At 39.9% G+C, this 20,572-nt stretch overlaps 1 protein-coding gene across 1 annotated transcript in view; it reads right to left on the bottom strand.

Annotated features, from left to right (window-relative positions):
* LOC126106286 (craniofacial development protein 2-like) overlaps positions 1-20,572 on the bottom strand; it is a 63,379-nt gene that overhangs the window by 41,183 nt on the left and 1,624 nt on the right. The window lies entirely within an intron of this gene.

Genomic DNA, 20,572 nt, shown 5'->3' with positions numbered 1-20,572 from the left:
AGTTGTGCCACAAACTTCTCTTCTCCCCAATCCTATTCAATACTTCCTCATTAGTTATGTGATCTACCCATCTAATCTTCAGCATTCTTCTGTAGCACCACATTTCGAAAGCTTCTATTCTCTTCTTGTCCAAACTATTTACCATCCATGTTTCACTTCCATACATGGCTACACTCCATACAAATACTTTCAGAAATGACTTCCTGACACTTAAATCAATACTCGATGTTAACAAATTTCTCTTCTTCAGAAACGCTTTCCTTGCCATTGCCAGTCTACATTTTATATCCTCTCTACTTCGACCATCATCAGTAATTTTGCTCCCCAAATAGCAAAACTCCTTTACTACTTTAAGTGTCTCATTTCCTAATCTAATACCCTCAACATCACCCGACTTAATTCGACTACATTCCATTATTCTCGTTCTGTTTTTGTTGATGTTCATCTTATATCAACCCTTCAAGACACCATCCATTCCGTTCAACTGCTCTTCCAAGTCCTTTGCTGTCTCTGACAGAATTACAATGTCATCGGCGAACCTCAAAGTTTTTATTTCTTCTCCATGGATTTTAATACCTACCCCGAATTTTTCTTTTGTTTCCGTTACTGCTTGCTCAATATACAGATTGAATAACATCGGGGAGAGGCTACAACCCTGTCTTACTCCCTTCCCAACCACTGCTTCCCTTTCATGTCCCTCGACTCTTATAACTGCCATCTGCTTTCTGTACAAATTGTAAATAGCCTTTCGCTCCCTGTATTTTACCCCTGCCACCTTTAGAATTTGAAAGAGAGTATTCCAGTCAACATTGTCAAAAGCTTTCTGTAAGTCTACAAATGCTAGAAACGTAGGTTTTCCTTTCCTTAATCTTTCTTCTAAGATAAGTCGTAAGGTCAGTATTGCCTCACGTGTTCCAGTATTTCTACGGAATCCAAACTGATCTTCTCCGATGTCGGCTTCTACTAGTTTTTCCATTCGTCTGTAAAGAATTCGTGTTAGTATTTTGCAGCTGTGGCTTATTAAACTGATTGTTCGGTAATTTTCACATCTGTCAACACCTGCTTTCTTTGGGATTGGAATTATTATATTCTTCTTGAAGTCTGAGGGTATTTCGCCTGTTTCATACATCTTGCTCACCAGATGGTAGAGTTTTGTCAGGACTGGCTCTCCCAAGGCCGTCAGTAGTTCCAATGGAATGTTGTCTACTCCGGGGGCCTTGTTTCGACACAGGGCTTTCAGTGCTCTGTCAAACTCTTCACGCAGTATCGTATCTCCCATTTCATCTTCATCTACATCCTCTTCCATTTCCATAATATTGTCCTCAAGTGCATCGCCCTTGTATAGACGCTCTATATACTCCTTCCACCTTTCTGCTTTCCCTTCTTTGCTTAGAACTGGGTTTCCATCTGAGCTCTTGATGTTCATACAAGTGGTTCTCTTATCTCCAAAAGTCTCTTTAATTTTCCTGTAGGCACAATCTATCTTACCCCTAGTGAGATACGCCTCTACATCCTTACATTTGTCCTCTAGCCATCCCTGCTTAGCCATTTTGCACTTCCTGTCGATCTCATTTTTGAGACGTTTGCATTCCTTTTTGCCTGCTTCATTTACTGCATTTTTATATTTTCTTCTTTCATCAATTAAATTCAATATTTCTTCTGTTACCCAAGGATTTCTACTAGCCCTCGTCTTTTTACCTACTTGATCCTCTGCTGCCTTCATTACTTCATCCCTCAAAGCTACCCATTCTTCTTCTACTGTATTTCTTTCCCCCATTCCTGTCAATTGTTCCCTTATTCTCTCCCTGAAACTCTGTACAACCTCTGGTTCTTTCAGTTTATCCAGGTCCCATCTCCTTAAGTTCCCACCTTTTTGCAGTTTCTTCAGTTTTAATCTACAGGTCATAACCAATAGATTGTGGTCAGAGTCCACATCTGACCCTGGAAATGTCTTACAATTTAAAACCTGGTTCCTAAATCACTGTCTTACCAGTATATAATCTATCTGATACCTTTTAGTGTCTCCAGGGTTTTTCCATGTATACAACCTTCTATCATGGTTCTTAAACCAAGTGTTAGCTATGATTAAGTTGTGCTCTGTGCAAAATTCTACCAGGTGGCTTCCTCTTTCATTTCTTAGCCCCAATCCATATTCACCTACTACGTTTCCTTCTCTCCCTTTTCCTACACTCGAATTCCAGTCACCCATGACTATCAAATTTTCGTCTCCCTTCACTGTCTGAATAATTTCTTTTATTTCATCATACATTTCTTCAATTTCTTCGTCATCTGCAGAGCTAGTTGGCATATAAACTTGTACTACTGTAGTGGGTGTGGGCTTCGTATCTATCTTGGCCACAATAATGCGTTAACTATGCTGTTTGTAGTAGCTTACCCGCATTCCTATTTTCCTATTCATTATTAAACCTACTCCTGCATTACCCCTATTTGACTTTGTGTTTATAACCCTGTAGTCACCTGACCAGAAGTCTTGTTCCTCCTGCCACCGAACTTCACTAATTCCCACTATATCTAACTTTAACCTATCCATTTCCCTTTTCAATTTTCTAACCTACCTGCCCGTTTAAGGGATCTGAGATTCCACGCTCCGATCCGTAGAACGCCAGTTTTCTTTCTCCTGATAACGACATTCTCTTGAGTAGTCCCCACCCGGAGATCCGAATGGGGGACTATTTTACATCCGGAATATTTTACCCAAGAGGATGCCATCATCATTTAATCATACAGCAAAGCTGCATGCTCTCGGGAAAAATTACGGCTGTAGGTTCCCCTTGCTTTCAGCCGTTCGCAGTACCAGCACAGCAAGGCCGTTTTGGTTATTGTTACAAGGCCAGATCAGTCAATCATCCACACTGTTGCCCTTGCAACTACTGAAAAGGCTGCTGCCCCTCTTCAGGAACCACACGTTTGTCTGGCCTCTCAACAGATACCCCTCCGTTGTGGTTGTACCTACAGTACGGCTATCTGTATCGCTGAGGCACGCAAGCCTCCCCACCAACGTCAAGGTCCATGGTTCGTGGGGGGGGGGGGGTATGTTCAGATGTGCTAACAAAACTAACGTGGTTCCATTTAAAAAAACGTAGGTTTGTGTTAAAAAACATACTTCCGTGCATTTTTGTATGGTTTGTATTAAACAATTACACTAGCCCCTCTCCTCACGTTCGGTCTGTGGAATCGGTTCGTCGGTATTTGATGTGGTTTACGAAATATATCCAGCGGTAACGTTTGGTGGCTCACCCTGAATATTGTACTGTTTATGAGTGGTATTGCTCAGTAAAGCGCAGTACCAGCCGAGATAGAGAGAAATTCAGTTCGTTCTGAAGGAATTTCTTCAAAGAACTGTACAAGGTGATGACAAAAGATCAGGAACTGTGGAAGTGGATTATCATATTAAGTCACAGTGAAGTTCTTTGAGGAATGAATTTTTTTTTTTACTTAAGGAAACGCCAGACACCTCATTATCCCCAGTTGTAGAGAGAATTGAAGATTTTAGTGTCTTGATATTAAGCAGAATTGTTTATTTTACTTGCAGAATTTATGAGAATTGGCAAGTATCTGGGATGCTGTCCAGTGAGCATACATTGTTCCTTTCTTCCAACACTCGTCACACCATGGACTCAAGATCACCTAAGTTTACAATCAGTAATCAGGAAATTACTGTTTTATTTCATTTGCAACAGCTATTACAGTAGAGAAATACATACATACACGTAGGCAAGTAAGTCTTCATCATAAATAATGCACTTCACTTGTTTAATTTGTAACACACATACAGACATGATGGATTCACAATTTTATTATGTAAGTATTACAAAATACAGCATACAGTTTTGAACCAGGGACTGTATTACTTAGACTGTGTTATTTATAAGATAAGTTGTTCTTTTCCATTCACACTCCTAAATACACATTGACATGAAGGAACGAAATATCTTTTTTTGTACTGATAATATCCACATTATTCAACTTACTAATTACCTTGATCTCCTTTATAATGACTTAGTTCTCTTGCACGACACACTCTTACTCTATAAAGTTGTACAAAACAGAATAAATACACATAATGAATGCTTACACACTGAATATATCTTACCTTAATGAACTATCAGTAGACGATAAAACACATCGTCAGGTGGTACTGGTTCAAATTCCAATATGACTGATCTGCCTCAAATTGACTGTGGTTTGTGCAACATCTTCCAGTTGTTGATGGGGTAACTGCTTTAAAAGTGCAATGTCTGTATAGGTTCTAACTTTCCTGAAGAAGTGAATAGCCTTTTTAGCATCCTTAACACTAATAGAGGTGATACCTGAAGTAATTTCAACAATTAGCTATAAAATATCTTATTTTATTAGTTTGTAACACTCTATATATGCTATGCAGGCTTTCATTGCCAGTGTCTGTGTCCCTGGCGATTTTTGTTTCATGGGCATTACGCTGTTCCCCAAGGAATAATTCTCTGCCTAACGTTTTGTCTTGCAATGCTAGAGACATTGCCAGAGGCTGTAAAGGCTCTGGTAGCAGTAGCAAATTTAAGCAAGCCCAGCTAGCCAAAATTCTTATTCATATCCGTGTAATGGTCAGTGTGTGACGTCATCAGACAGCTGGCTAAGAACAGGGAATCACGCTGGCATGTGTTATGGAGCACTTAGTGGGGAAGAGTTGGTACTGTTCGCTTTATCTAGCACTAAAACCTACAACGTCTCTAATTACAGTTTTCTTTTTTTCTGTCGAACTTATTTGTTCTGTGGCCTCTCTGTAAGACCTACCATAATAACACTAGATCTTGGTAAAACCATAGTATTAGAAAGACTTATTTTTTGATTCACTGGTGCATGATATGCTACAGCCAAATTATCTGTGTTTCTCAGATGATAATTACTCTTGTGTTAGTTAAGACTGGTGTTAATGCTTCTATTTGCAGTTTCTATGTACACGTGTGCAAGGAAGTTTGTAGACACCTGGTGTGGCAAGTGGTGGACATAGCTCCTTTGCCTGTAAGAGTGACGTGCACTTCCTGTTAGGATGTAGCCACTGTCTTTGTTGATTAGCCCATCGACTGCTTGCGTATCAGTGGCCTACTTCAGAACACAATCCAAAAACGACAACACCTGTCTTAACACTCCTGTTTCTTCATACTTTGTTAAGTCCCCTGTGCCAATGCAGTGTTCTGTAACCACAGAATTTGTTGATTGCTGAACTACGCTTTCTTCTGTATTCCTTAATCTTCCTTTAATTGTCTGCACTGTTTGCCCGATGTATGCTTTACAACATTTCCATGCAATACGATAAACATTGGGTTTATGGAACCCCAAGTCATCTTTTATCTTACTTAATAGTGCACACGTTTTCTGAGGTGGATGGAAAACGCATTTAACGTTATCTCGAGCCAGGATTCGACGATTTTGTTCAATACATTGCCGCCTTATAGCATATACACCTAGGTCTGATCCTAATCGTCGTGTCGTATTTTTTGGAACTGTATCTTCTACCTGAAAGTACGTCGGATTTGTCTCCTGCCGAATCTGTTATTCTTGAATACGTCCTTAAGGTGGTTGAGCCTCCTTGGTGGAATTTCTTCGTTCGATGTTATACAGGTCTTGTTTACCAGTGTATGTAACACACCTACATGCTGTGAAACACAATGACAGCTGGCAACATCGAAGACACAAATCAGTATGGACACACTGTGTTCTATAGAGCCATACATTTTGCGCCTGACTAAGAAGTCCAAACAGGGGAGTTCGCCATTCTCTTCCATCTCCATGGTGAACTCGATACTGAGGTGCAAAGAATTCAGATGTCCAGCCTCAGAGCATAGCCGAGATCAGCAGCTTATCAGCTGTAGGCAGTTTGTTTACATAATTTAATTTAGTGCTATTCTAACTTACTTCTGAGCAGAAATGAACAGTATCTGATTATTTAGATGTTTTTAGTAGTGGTATATGTTTTTGTTGCAAGAATTTGCGTATTTTTCTAACTTTTACCTTGAGTGAGTTTACTTTCTAGTGTAGTTTTCCGCCGCCTGTCTCGCTTCATTTTACTTGATTCCACGACCCTTTGTGAATAGTAAATATTCAGTAGACTTTCAGCCTCAGATTCTCGGAGTTTAATCTCACGTTTTGCGAGTGTATATTCAATTAATCAGTAGCATAGTAGGGACTCGGCTGGTTGTTTTGAGACTAGTTACCGCTGTAGTCAGCCTAGTTAGCCACTCAGTTTGGTGCCAGCTATCGCCTGTGACACATCTCCAGGACATCAAGTTACATATATAGCTTTTCCTGTGTTTTCTTAATAGTATATATATTTAATTGCGTGCATGTTTTGGCATTTTGGAAGTTCAGTCTCGCTTTTTTTTTTTTTAATTTGTAAGTGTCAATTCAGGCAGTCTGTAGCACAGTTGTCAATTCGTCTGCATAGTTCATCCATATACATGCCTTTGATACAGGTCAGGGGGTTACAAGTTGCTTACATAGGTTTGTACCAGCTTTTACTGTTTACTGTTCAGTTAGTCTTGCTAGGATGGGTAGGATGTGCGCCTGCTGCATACAGATGCAGGAGGAGCTGGCTGCTGTTTGCGAACAGTTGAATGTGGTCTTAGCAGGAACATGGGGGCAGAAGTTCTGTAGTTCTTGGAAGTTCCAGTGTTAGGCGCCTTATGGTGTTCGTTAGGGCCAATGTGGACTCCGTATGACTGCTGGGGACGTCTCATCCGAGATGTGGAGACGGCCTTGCCTGTGGCTATTGAGGATACAGGATGCATTTGTCTGCAAGCAGTGGCTCATGCCAAGAACAACGACACCAGTCGCATGGATTTTGAGGCCATCCTCAGTTCTTGCAGGCGCCTGGTGGAGCTATTGATGGCTGATAACCTCACACATGGGGTGCAACCAGAGCTCTCAATTTGCAGTATCATTCCCGTAGTTGATTGGGGCCCTTTGGTTTGGAGGTCAGTGGAGGGTCTCAGCCAAAAGATTTGCCCTCTCTGTAATGGTCTTGGTTGTAGATTTCTGAACCTGCGTTATCAGGTGGGGATTTGTAGGACACCCCTTGTTAGGTGAGGGGTGCACTACACAAAGGAAGCAGCTACCCGGGTAGGAGAGTGCTTGTGAAGTGTACATGGGTATTTTCTTAGGCCAGGCAGTAGTCTGAGATACTCTCATGAATACCCACCAATCGATGTAGGGAAATCAGACCACGTTCAGAGTAAAGAGAGTTCCATTGTAAAAATTTTATCAATAAATTGTCGAAGTATTCGTACAAAGTTCCTAAATTTATTGCCCTGCAGGAAAGTTCTCAACCTCATATTATTCTCGGGACTGAGAGCTTGCTAAAACAAGAAGTAAAAAGCTCTGAGATGTTTAGCGAGTTTTGGAATATTTATCTGAAAGACATTAAACGCCGAAGGAGAGGGACTGTTCACTGCAGTTGACAAAAATGTTGTCTCTACTGAGGCTGAGACTGAATGTCATAGTAAAGTTATCTGGTTGCACATAACAGGTCTAGGGGAAACTAAGTTAACTGTTGGATGTTTTTAGCAACCACTTGACTCCTCTGTGACAGTTCTAGAGTCATTGAAAGATCGTCTATGGTCATTTGTGCATAAATACCCATTTCATGCAATACTAGTTGGTGGTGACTTTAACCTACTGAGTATAGACTGGGATGAGTATGGATTCATTGCAGGGAGTGCAGACAAACAGTCTTGGGAAGCACTTCTAAACACGTTTTCCGAAAACCTTCTTGAGTAGCTAGTTTGGCAGCCCACACACAATAGAAGTATCTTGCACCTTGTACCGACCACCTTAACGACGGCGTCAGTGAAGAGATGGGGATTAGCGATCATTATGTGATTATAGCGACTATGGTTACGAATGTTAATAAATCAGTCAAGAAGGCTAGGGAGTGTTTCTGCTAGAAAGAGCACATATACAGTGTAAGTAGGCTGTTTATGTTTTCTTATTGGCAAAGTTACGTAGCGCTCTATATGAAAATCACTGGCTGTGCTGTGTGCAGTCTGTGGCTAGTTTGCATTGTTGTCTGCCATTGTAGTGTTGGGCAGCGGCAGCTGGATGTGAACAGCGCGTAGCGTTGCGCAGTTGGAGGTGAGCCGCCAGCAGTGGTGGATGTGGGGAGAGAGATGGCGGAAGTTCTGAAATTGAACTGCTATATATATTATGATTATTAAGGTAAATACAGTGATTGTTCTCTATTAAAATCTTTCATTTGCTGACTATCCCTATCAGTAGTTAGTGCCTTCTGTAGTTTGAATCTTTTATTTAGCTGGCAGTAGTGGCGCTCGCTGTATTGCAGTAGTTCGAGTAACGAAGATTTTTGTGAGGTAAGTGATTTGTGAAAGGTATAGGTTAATGTTACTCAGGGCCATTCTTTTGCAGGGATCTTTGATAGTCAGATTGCGTTGCGCTAAAAATATTGTGTGTCACTTTAGTGAATGTTTGAGTACGTTCAGTTTTGCTCAGCTGTTTGAAAAGCAAATAGTGTAAGAGGTTTATCAGCACTGTCGTGTATAATTGTTCTAAGGGGACGTTTCAACAGTTGTTAGCATCTGCAATCATTTAGTTCCAGAATGATGGTCATAGAGGATACCAAATTTAAACAGACGCAAAATCTCCAAGATTGGCGATCTTTTACAGAAGCTTGAAATTTAGCGCGGACTTCTATGCGAGATGCCTACAACAGTTTCCACAATGAAACTTTATCTCGAAACCTGGCAGAAAATCCAAACAGATTCTGGTTGTATGTGAAGTATGTTAGCGGCAAGAAACAATCAATGCATTCACTACGCGATAGCAATGGAGATACTATCAAAGACAGTGTTGCCAAAGCAGAGTTACTAAACACAGTCTTCCGAAATGCCTTCACAAAAGAAGACGAAGTAAATATTCCAGAATTCGAATCAAGAACAGCTACCAACATGAGTAACATAGAAGTAATTATCCTCGGAGTAGTGAAACAACTTAAATCACTTAACAAAAGCAACTCTTCTGGTCCAGACTGTATATCAATTAGGTTCCTTTCGGAGTATGCTGATGCATTAGCTCCATACTTAACAATAATACACAACCGTTCGCTCGATGAAATATCTGTACCCAAAGAGTGGGAAGTTGCACAGGTCACACTAATATTCAAGAAAGGTTAATATGAGTAATCCAATAAATTATAGGCCTATATCGTTAACGTCGATATGTAGCAGGATTTTGGAACATATATTGTGTTCGAACATTATGAATTACCTCGAAGAAAACTGTCTATTGACACACAGTCAACATGGGTTTAGAAAACATCGTTCCTGTGAAACACAACTAGCTCTTTATTCACATCAACTGCTGAGTGCTATTGACAAGGGATTTCAGATCGATTCCGTATTTCTGGATTTCCGGAAGGCTTTTGACACTCTACCACACAAGCGGCTCGTATTGAAATTGCGTGGTTATGGAATATCGTCTCAATTATGTGACTGGATTTGTGATTTCCTGTCAGAGAGGCCACAGTTCGTAGTAATTGATGGAAAGTCATCGTGTAAAACTAAAGTGATTTCTGGCGTTCCTCAAGGCCTTTGCTGTTCCTTATCTCTATAAAAGATTTGGGAGACAATCTGAGCAGCCGTCTTCAGTTGTTTGCAGATGACGCTGTCGTTTATCGACTAATAAAATCATCAGAATATCAAAACAAAATGCAAAACGATTTATAAAAAATATCTGAATGGTGCGAAAAGTGGCAGTTGACCCTAAATAACGATAAATGTGAGGTCATCCACATGAGTGCTAAAAGGAACTCATTAAACTTCGGTTACACGGTAAATCAGGCTAATCTAAAAGCTGTAAATTGGGCTAAATACCTAGGTATTACAATTACGAACAACTTAAATTGGAAGGAACATGTAGAAAATGTTGTGGGGAAGGCTAACCAAAGACTGTGTTTTATTGGCAGGACACTTAGAAAATGTAACAGACCTACTAAGGAGACTTCCTACACTACACTTGTCCGTCCTCTTTTAGAATACTGCTGCACAGTGTGGGATCCTTGCCAAATAGGACTGACGGAGTATATCGAAAAAGTTCAAAGAAAGGCAGCACATTTTGTATTATCGCGAAGTATGGGGGAGAGTGTCACAGAAATGATACAGGATTTGAGCTGAAAATCGTTAAAAGAAAATCGTTTTTCGTTGCGACCGAATCTTCTCACGAAATTCCAATCCCCAACTTTGTCCTCTGAATGCGAAAATATTTTGTTGACACCGACCTAAATAGGGAGGAACGATCACTACGATAAAATTGAAGGGAAATCAGAGCTCGTACGGAAAGATATAGATGTACATTCTTTCTGCGCGCTATACGAGATTGAGATGATGGAGAATTGTGAAGGTGGTTCGATGAAACCTCTGCCAGACACTTAAATGTGATTTGCAGAGTATCCAGGTAGATGTAGATGAAGATGGTCAAAATTTAAACTGATTGCAAATCGTGATCTGGAAAAGTATGTGCCTAGTAAGTCGATTAAGGATGGGAAAGATCCATCTTAGTTTAATAACGAAATTCGGAAAATGCCCAGAAAGAAGAGGATGTTGCAATCTTGGCTCAAAAGAGGATGTGCAAATGACGACAGGCAAAAATTAGTAGAGATTCGTACGTCTGTGAAAAGGTCTATGCTCTAAGCATACAACAGCTGCCACCATCATACATGGACTAAAGATATGGTGGAGAATCCGAAAAAATTCTGACCCTATGTAAAGTCTCTAAGCGAGCCCAGTCACTTGTTGACCATGCTGTTTTGGCAGTTGAAGGGGCAAAAAGGAGGCCAAAGTTTTAAATTCTACGTTTAAGAAATCGCTGACGTAGGAGAACCATACAAACGTACGTTGTTTGACCATCACACGAAGTCCCGTATGGATGACATAGTAATAAGCTTCCCTAGCGTAGAGAAACAATTGAATGAGTTGAAAACAAGTAAGTCGCTGGGCCGAGGCGGAATCCCAGTTCGGCTTTACAGAGAGTACTCCACGTCACTGGTCCCTTACTTAGTTTGCATTTATCGCGAATCTCTCGACACGCACGAAGTGTCAAGCAACTAGAAGAAAGCGCAGGCGACTCCTGTATATAAGAATAGTAGAAGAACGGACCCGCAAAATTACAGACCAATATCCTTAACATCGGTTGGTTACAGAATTCTATAGCATATTCTGAGACGGAAAAGCTCATATTCACGAATCAAAAATGATTTAGATAGTACTGCTCAAGCGAAAATCAGCTGGCTCTTTTCTCACGTCAGGTACAGCGAACTATGGATGAAGGGCAACAGGCAGTTTCCATATTTCTACATTTCTGAAAAACATCCGACATGGTACCCCGCTGCGTACTGGTAACTAAGGCATATACATACGGAATAGGTTCCCAGATATATGACTGGTTCGAAGACTTCCTAAGTAATAGAACCCAGTATGTTGTCCTCGGTGGCGAGCATTCATCAGAGACAAGCGTATTGTCAGAGAGCCCAGGGAAGTGTGACAGGACCGGTGTTGTTCTCTATATACATAAATGATTTGGTGGACAGGGCGGGCAGCTATCTGCGGTTGTTTGCTGATGATGCTGTAATGTATGGTAAGGTGTCGAAGTTGAGAGACTGCAGCAAGATACAGGACGACTTAAGTAAAATTTCAAATTGGTGTGATGAATGGCAGCTAGCTCTTAATGTAGAAAAACGTAAGTTAATGCGAATCAGTAGGAAAAACTGTTCTCCATCATTTGAAAACCGTGTAATGTTCGGATACAGCATTAGTAGTGTCCTGCTTGATACGTTCATGTCTTTAAAATATCTGAGCGTAACGTTGGGAAGCAATACGAAATGGAACGAGCATGTGACGATTGTGGTTCAGAAGGCGAATGGTCGACTTCAGTTTATTTGGAGTATTTTAGGAAAGTGTGGTTCAACTGTAAAGGAGACCGCATATATGATGCCAGTGCAACCTATTCTTGAGTATTGTTCGAGTATTTTGGGATACACACCAGATCAGACTGAGAAGACATCGAGGCTTCTAGGTTTGTTACTGGTATCTTTGAACAGAATGCAAACTATGGATATGCTTTGGGAACTCAAGTGGGAATCCCTGGGGGGAAGAAGACGTTCATTTCGAAGAACACTACTGAGAAAGTTTAGAGAACCGGCATTTGAAGCCGACTGCAGAACGATCCTACTGCTGCCAGCATATGTTTCAAATAGGGACTACGAAGATAAGATAGGAGAAATTAGGGGTCATATGGAGGCACATAGATAGTCCCTTTTCCCTCCTCTAACTGCAAGTGGAATGGGAAAGGAAACGACTAATTGTGGTAAAGGGTACCTTTCACCATGCACTGTACAGTGGCTTTTGGAGTATGTATGTAGTTGTAGACGTTTTTCACTCTCATGTGGACATACCACAAACGTGCCATCAACGTATCTTAGGCATAATTGCAGCTGTTCCCAAAGCTTTCTCTTCAAAATCCTCCATAAACAAGTTTACCACGCGCAGTGACAGAAGGCACCACATGGCAACGCCATCCGTTTCGCCACTGAAGAGAAAGATTGGTGATGTGAGAACAAATTCGAAAAGCTTAGTCATTTTGGGGTTGAATTTCTCCCTGATCAACTCGAGGAAATCGGCAAGCAGCACACGGATGAAGAGGAAGATCACATCAGGGTCATACTACTTGCACCCACTGAATTAAAGGTACAGATTTCCTGACGTGGTGGCGATATTTACCGATGTAGGGGCTTAATACTGCTGCTTCGATGTCTGGGAGATTGATACATAGCTATGCCTATGTTGCTTTACTGAGCAATACCACTCATACACAGTACAATATTCAGGGTCGGTCACCTAACGTTACCACTGGATATATTTCGTAAACCACATCAAATACTGACGAACCGATTCCACAGACCGAACGTGAGGAGAGGGGCTAGTGTAATTGGTTAATACAAACCATAAAAAATGCACGGAAGTGTGTTTTTTAACACAAACCTACGTTTTTTTAAATGGAACCACGTTAATTTTGTTAGCACATCTGAACATATAACATCATCATCATCATCATCATTTAAGACTGATTATGCCTTTCAGCGTTCAGTCTGGAGCATAGCCCCCCCTTATACAGTTCCTCCATGATCCCCTATTCAGTGCTAACTTTGGTGCCTCTTCTGATGTTAAACCTATTACTTCAAAATCATTCTTAACCGAATCCAGGTACCTTCTCCTCGGTCTGCCCCGACTCCTCCTACCCTCTACTGCTGAATCCATGAGTCTCTTGGGTAACCTTGCTTCTCCCATGCATGTTTTTCTTTGATTTCCTCATTGTGGACACCCTCCTGCCATTGTTCCCATCTACTAGTACCTGCAATCATCCTAGCTACTTTCATATCCGTAACCTCAACCTTGTTGATAAGGTAGCCTGAATCCACCCAGCTTTCGCTCCCATACAACAAAGTTGGTCGAAAGATTGAACGGTGCACAGATAACTTAGTCTTGGTACTGACTTCCTTCTTGCAGAAGAGAGTTGATCGTAGCTGAGCGCTCACTGCATTAGCTTTGCTACACCTCGCTTCCAGTTCTTTCACTATGCTGCCATCCTGTGAGAATATGCATCCTATGTACTTGAAACAGTCCACCTGTTCTAACTTTGTTCCTCCTATTTGGCACTTGTAGTGTCCCTTTTGCAATATTCACCATTATCGAGGTGAAAAATAAATAAAAATGACTGTATGTGAATCAAAATCAATTGCAAACATTGATTTATCATTGATTTAACTGTAAAAATATGCAATATATATCGATAAATGCAGAAAAGACATTATTTTTATTGTATGAGATTATAATCTGATTATCTTTGTTAGAGTATAAAATACAATGCAATGCTCATTCTTCTGTCTAGTCTGTTTTGTTCTGATCGTTCTGGTGTGAGCTGGAATAAGGTACGCAAGCTATTGTGCTGCGCTAGCATTTGTTTCTGTCGTAACGTAATTGCAAATATTTAATGGTGTAAACTGTGTCCTAGTAAGAATATATTAGTATAAAGTGATCTCCGTGTGTTATTTCAAGAACCTACGCCACATTTATCTTATGAAAAGAATATTTAATGAAAATTATTTAGCATGTTTCCAGCTGCTGCGGAGCGAGTAACAGTAATCTCTGACTGTTAACAATTAGCCGCCATTACGCGGTACATTTAAAAATATTTTTATGTTATCTAACTGAATCCCAACGAAAGCAGCTCGCACAGTTATTGAATAACTACAGTGATGTTTTCTCGGAAAAACCTGGAATCATCAAAGGGTATATGTACAATATAGATGTGTTTCCCCATGCGATGTTCTGCCAAGCATCATATTCAGTACCGTGGACGAAAAGGGAGGCAGTTAACAAAGAAATACAAAAAATGCTGCAATGGGGTATAATAGAACCATGCCTTTCGCCTTACAGCAGTCCGCTGGTAGTTGTAGCCAAGCCAGATGGAAAAATCAGACTTGTCCTAGACGCCAGGAACATTAATAAAATTATAGTACCTGTTAGGACGAGACCGGTGAATTTAGAAGAACAAATACAGAAATTCTATGGAGTCAAATATCTCACCTCGATAGATATGCGAAGTAGTTACTGGCAAATCCCGCTAACCAAGGAATCTAGAAAATTCACCGCCTTCATTTTCAATGGAAGGAGTTATCAATTCATAGTGTTACCTTTTGGACTCAACGTAAGTGCAGGCGTATTCATTACGGCATTGGACCAAGCGCTAGGCGCAGACTTGCTAGAAAAAGTTACTCTTTACGTGGATGACCTTCTAGTGGCCACAAGCACATGGGAAGAGCATATAGAAATCCTGGAAAGAGTGTTCAATAAGCTCGCAGAAGCAGGAATAACTGCAAATCTTGAAAAATCAAAATTTGGGAGGGATCAGCTTAAATTCCTTGGGCACATCATATCACCTTCCAGAATAATGCCTGATACCAAGAAGATACAAACGATCAAAGAATTTCCACAGCCCACAAACAAAAAACAGTTAAAATCATTTATCGGACTAGTCTCCTTTTTCCGACGTTTTGTGCCGAATCAGCTGCTCAACAATGAAGCCTTGCTCACCTTACTGCGAAAAAATGTCACATGGAACTGGTCCGCAGAGTGTCAGCAAGCTTATGAAGAGATCAAAGGAGCCTTAGTGAATGCACAAATGCTCTACCATCTGGATATGACCCGGGATTTTTGTATAGCCACCGACTCTTCATCCTATAGTTTAGGAGCATGTCTGTTTCAAGTAGAAGAAACCAATGGGAACAGTGAAATAAGAGTTATAGCTTTTGCCAGCCGAGTGCTTACTCAATGTGAAAGAGCATATTCAGTGACCGAAATGGAAGCACTCAGTGTTGTATGGGCTCTGCAAAAATTTCATTATTATGTTTATGGCAAGTCAATTAAATTGTTCTGTGATCACCAAGCCCTAAGCTTCCTATTAACCTGCAAACTATTACATGCCAGGCTAGCCCGTTGGGCATTAGTACTACAGGAATACAATTTAAAAATTATGTACATAAAAGGGAAAGATAATGTCATTGCGGACGCTTTATCCTGTCTACCAGTAGGTATGTCACAGCTAGATGAAATGATCGAGCGAGCGTCAGAATATAGAGTTTTATTAATGACGTCGCAACCATACCGTCGTGAATATTTGCACCTATGCAAGAATGTAGGACAGCTGCAAGACGAAGATCATACCTGGATGAAAGTGAAACTATCACTAATATTAGAGCAAGCTAACAGCGAAAATTCGCGGTACAAAGTGGAGAACAACATATTGTACCACAGAAATGACACTGCCTCAGAAAACTGGTGCGTGTGTATCCCGTACAAATACATACAAAATTCTATCTGGTACACGCATTACGCATGGGGACATGTAGGAATACAGAAGTGTGTAGCAATAATACAAAGATATTGTTACATCCCGAATAGTAAACGTGTGGTCCAAAAGATATTACGAACGTGTGACGTTTGTCAGAAAGCTAAAGCCAACAATAGAAGCAACAAAACAGAACTGCATCCAATTATTCCGATACAGCCACTTCAAATTGTGTCAATGGACATCGCAGGACCATTACCTACGGCTCGCGGTGGTATGAAACATATATTCGCTGTTTACGATACCTTTACTAAGTATGTGAAATTGTTTCCAATGAAAACCACTACTGCCAAACAGATGATACAACTCATATCAAAAGAATTCATACCGAAAACAGAAAAACCACTAAACGTTCTAACAGACAATGCTAGATATTTCACTAGTCAACTGTGGAAGAAGTTTCTACGTGACCAAAACATAAAGCATATATTAGTTGCACATTTCCATCCGGAATCAAGTCCCGTAGAGAGAATTTTTCGGGAACTCAACAGATTTAAACGAACATATATTCATCAGCAACATACAAAGTGGCCGGAATTGTTACCCGTCTTTGAAAATATACACAACAATCTACCTCATCCAGCTACCGGATACACGCCCAATGAGTTATTATTTAGTACTGGAGAACTAAATGAATGGATCACGTCGCTACCAAAATTGCCGCGCACAGATAAAAGGCAAGAGGATAAAATAAAGGACGCCATCAGCAACATGACGAGCTGCGCTAGTCAACGAAAGAGTTGATATGACAAGTCAATAAAATGGACAGTCCTATATCAGATAAACGACTTAGTTTTGATAAGAAACCATCCTAAGTCGTCACTCACAACAAAGAAGAACAAGAAACGGCAAATGCTGTATAATGGACCTTTTAAAATTATACAAATACCGCACGGTTGTAGCTACCTTATAGCTGATGTGATGAGCGGGAAGATCAAAGGATTGTACCCCTATAAGGACTTAAAGAAATTTGTGGTACCTGACAATAGGACATGAATGGTTTACCGTATTTTTATGTAATATGTAGGTTTTGCACAGACTTCAATATATATTTTTGTGTAGTTGTAAGAATTGGATGTTTTGTTTGTGCTTAGTATGTAAGATGTTTTGTCTTTATGTCAAGGAATGTTTTACACACCAGCCTTCAAAAATGAGTAAAAAGAAGCTAAAGGACCATCAGTCCAATGATAGAATTTGTTTAGAAACATAATCAGTAAGTGTAAGATGTTTTTCAGTGGTTATCAGAGTTAGTAACTATAAATTTTATTATGCTGTGTGATAAATGTTTATTTAAAGAATGCACTAAATATTCTAATCTGTCACATGAAAAATGAATAGAAATGGTGTATGCAAAAGACTGTGCACATACCATGTGACATCTGTCATGCTGTGCTTTGAGCGTAAAAGAGAAAGTATAAGCATCTAGCCACAATATTTGAGATTAAATAAGAGCTCTACTTTAGAGCCTGTTTTTGACAGTTGCAAACCTTTTATAGGATACGCAATTACGCTAACAGCTTATGGAGCTAGCACATGTGCAGCGGTCCTAATCCCCAAATGAATATACCCTATGACAAATTTATTAATGCTTAAATATAAAAATATTGCAAGTCAGGCCAGAATCCGTTGCATGTATGATGTAACACTTAATTGTATGCAATAACAGAACAAAAGTGCTTTTGATCTGTGAAATTTCATTATAATATATTGTGTAAACGAACAGACATCTGTGTCACTATGTGAGATAAAAAAAACAGTAATCATGTAATACAATTGTATCAAAGTCATGCTGTAAGCAATACTAACAGGAACTATAATAGTGTGTTGGTATTCGCGGAGGAAGTGTGAACTTTGAGAACTGTATTAGTGATCAACTTGGACAGTGAACACTTATGTGCTGTACAACTGAAAAAACGCGAGGTACAAACATTAACAAAACATATCTGTGTGCAGTGACCGAAAACACAAAACTGTGATCAGTGTGTGTTCGAAACTGTACAGACAACATTTTTTAGTTTGGACGCTACCTCCTGTGCGCCAACAATTAATATGACGTCACAGACCACGTAGTAGGACGTTACTGCAACGGCAACTACGGTGGAACGCCGTCAAACAAAAATAGTGAAACATAAAAATATTCCATACGAAGTGTTGACAACAGGGATGTGCAGTGCTTACTTCAGCATCATATCTCCTGCATCATTCAGCACCAGTACGTGCAAACGAACACGAAAATACCACTTAACTGAGCCTGTGCCTCGATGATGCAATGTTGACTAATCAATTCTTACCCACAGCCATAACATCTTACAAAATCCGTTCTATAACATATGTGCATTTGTTTCATGATTTGCACGGGTCAACATCCTCTCCTGTGCTGAAAACCTTAACGAGCGGTGCGCAACAATGCAGACGCACCACGCAGACAAAATAACGTCGTTCCGTACTCCACATCCTGACCGCCGCCTACGGACAAGAAGGAAGACAACAGTTTCCTGCCGACGCTCCATGGCAACGGGCACGAGGCATCGCGGTAGCGGCATACAGCGTCATCCACACCACACGACTAGAAATGCGCCGACAAAAATATAAAAAAAAAACTCACAATATTACCAACACAATATAAAAAATTTGATGAACACTTTCATATAAAGTCTATATGTTTGTTTCTTTTTCAGAAAATTTTATATTTGATGTAAATACTTGTAGTACCAAAACGTGTAGAACCAACTTATGTAAGTAACACAAAGGGTTAAATCTATCAGCTCTGCCGAGGTTTTTCTGGGGTTTCCCTGCGGCCCTCGTCCAAATGGAAGAGCTTGTTATATTGTAACTGTCCCCAGCCATGTTATGTAGAAAGACTCAAAATGAATATGTACCCATGACGTGATACACGGTAAAGTGAACTGAAAGTGACCAACGAACAAAAGAAGAGTGACACTCGTGGTCTACAAGGACCAAACATTAAGTAGTGTGTTCCTTGTAGCCCAGGGGGCCGTGTAGTGTCCCTTTTGCAATATTCACCATTATCGAGGTGAAAAATAAATAAAAATGACTGTATGTGAATCAAAATCAATTGCAAACATTGATTTATCATTGATTTAACTGTAAAAATATGCAATATATATCGATAAATGCAGAAAAGACATTATTTTTATTGTCTGAGATTATAATGTGATTATCTTTGTTAGAGAATAAAATACAATGCAATGCTCATTCTTCTGTCTGGTCTGTTTTGTTCTGTTCGTTCTGGTGTGAGCTGGAATAAGGTACGCAAGCTATTGTGCTGCGCTAGCATTTGTTTCTGTCGTAACGTAATTGCAAATATTTAATGGTGTAAACTGTGTCCTAGTAAGAATATATTAGTATAAAGTGATCTCCGTGTGTTATTTCAAGAACCTACGCCACATTTATCTTATGAAAAGAATATTTAATGAAAATTATTTAGCATGTTTCCAGCTGCTGCGGAGCGAGTAACAGTAATCTCTGACTGTTAACAATTAGCCGCCATTACGCGGTACATTTAAAAATATTTTTTCACAGCACAATGTCTGATAGCCGGAGTGGAAGAAATTATGTAAAAATATTCTGTGAGATTAATTGAAGTAATCCAGTGAAATAATTTTATTAAAACTTGTCTATTTTCTGTGATAGTAATAATTTCAGAGCTGAGTACTACTACGCTATTGCATTTACAGTAATTTGTAGGGAGCCTGGCGCTCGATAAAACCAGATATAATACGTAATTGGCAACCTACGAAAATCATTATTTTGCTTATTATATCTCTTTTGTATCTTCATCAAATTTACTAGGAGAGTGTTTCCGCTAACTAAATTAACAACATAACATCATATTTCTTTTAAGAGATATAATACACTCAATTCGTTTATATTTCTTTCCCACTGACATTACTTTCGTTTTGGAGATGATAATCTTCATACCATAGTCCTTACATTTCTGATCTAGCTCTGAAATATTACTTTGCAAACTTTCAATCGAATCTGCCATCACAACTAAGTCATCTGCATATGCAAGACTGCTTATTTTGTGTCCACATATCTTAATCTCACCCAGCCAGTCTATTGTTTTCAACGTATGATCCATAAATAATATGAACAACAGTGGAGTCAGGTTGCAGCCTTGTCTTACCCCTGAAACTACTCTGAACCATGAACTCAGTTTATCGTCAACTCTAACTGCTGCCTGACTATCCATGTAAAGACCTTTAATTGCGTGCAAAAGTTTGCCTCCTATTCCATAATCTTGTAGAACAGACAATAACTTCCTCCTAGGAACCCGGTCATATGCCTTTTCTAGATCTATAAAGGTACAATTCCCTGTTCCACTCATAACACTTCTCCATTATTTGCCGTAAGCTAAAGATCTGGTCCTGACAACCTCTAAGAGGCCTAAACCCACACTGATTTTCATCCAATTGGTCCTCAACTAATACTCGCACTTTCCTTTCAACAATACCTGAGAAGATTTTACCCACAACGCTGATTAAAGAGATACCTCTGTAGTTGTTACAATCTTTTCTGTTTCCATTTTTAAAGATTGGTGTGATTACTTTTTTTGTCCAGTCTGATGGAACCTGTCCCG

This window comes from Schistocerca cancellata, chromosome 10 (genome assembly GCF_023864275.1).
Source record: "Schistocerca cancellata isolate TAMUIC-IGC-003103 chromosome 10, iqSchCanc2.1, whole genome shotgun sequence".
NCBI lineage: Eukaryota > Metazoa > Arthropoda > Insecta > Orthoptera > Acrididae > Schistocerca > Schistocerca cancellata.
This window is presented reverse-complemented; position numbering and strand designations above follow the sequence as displayed.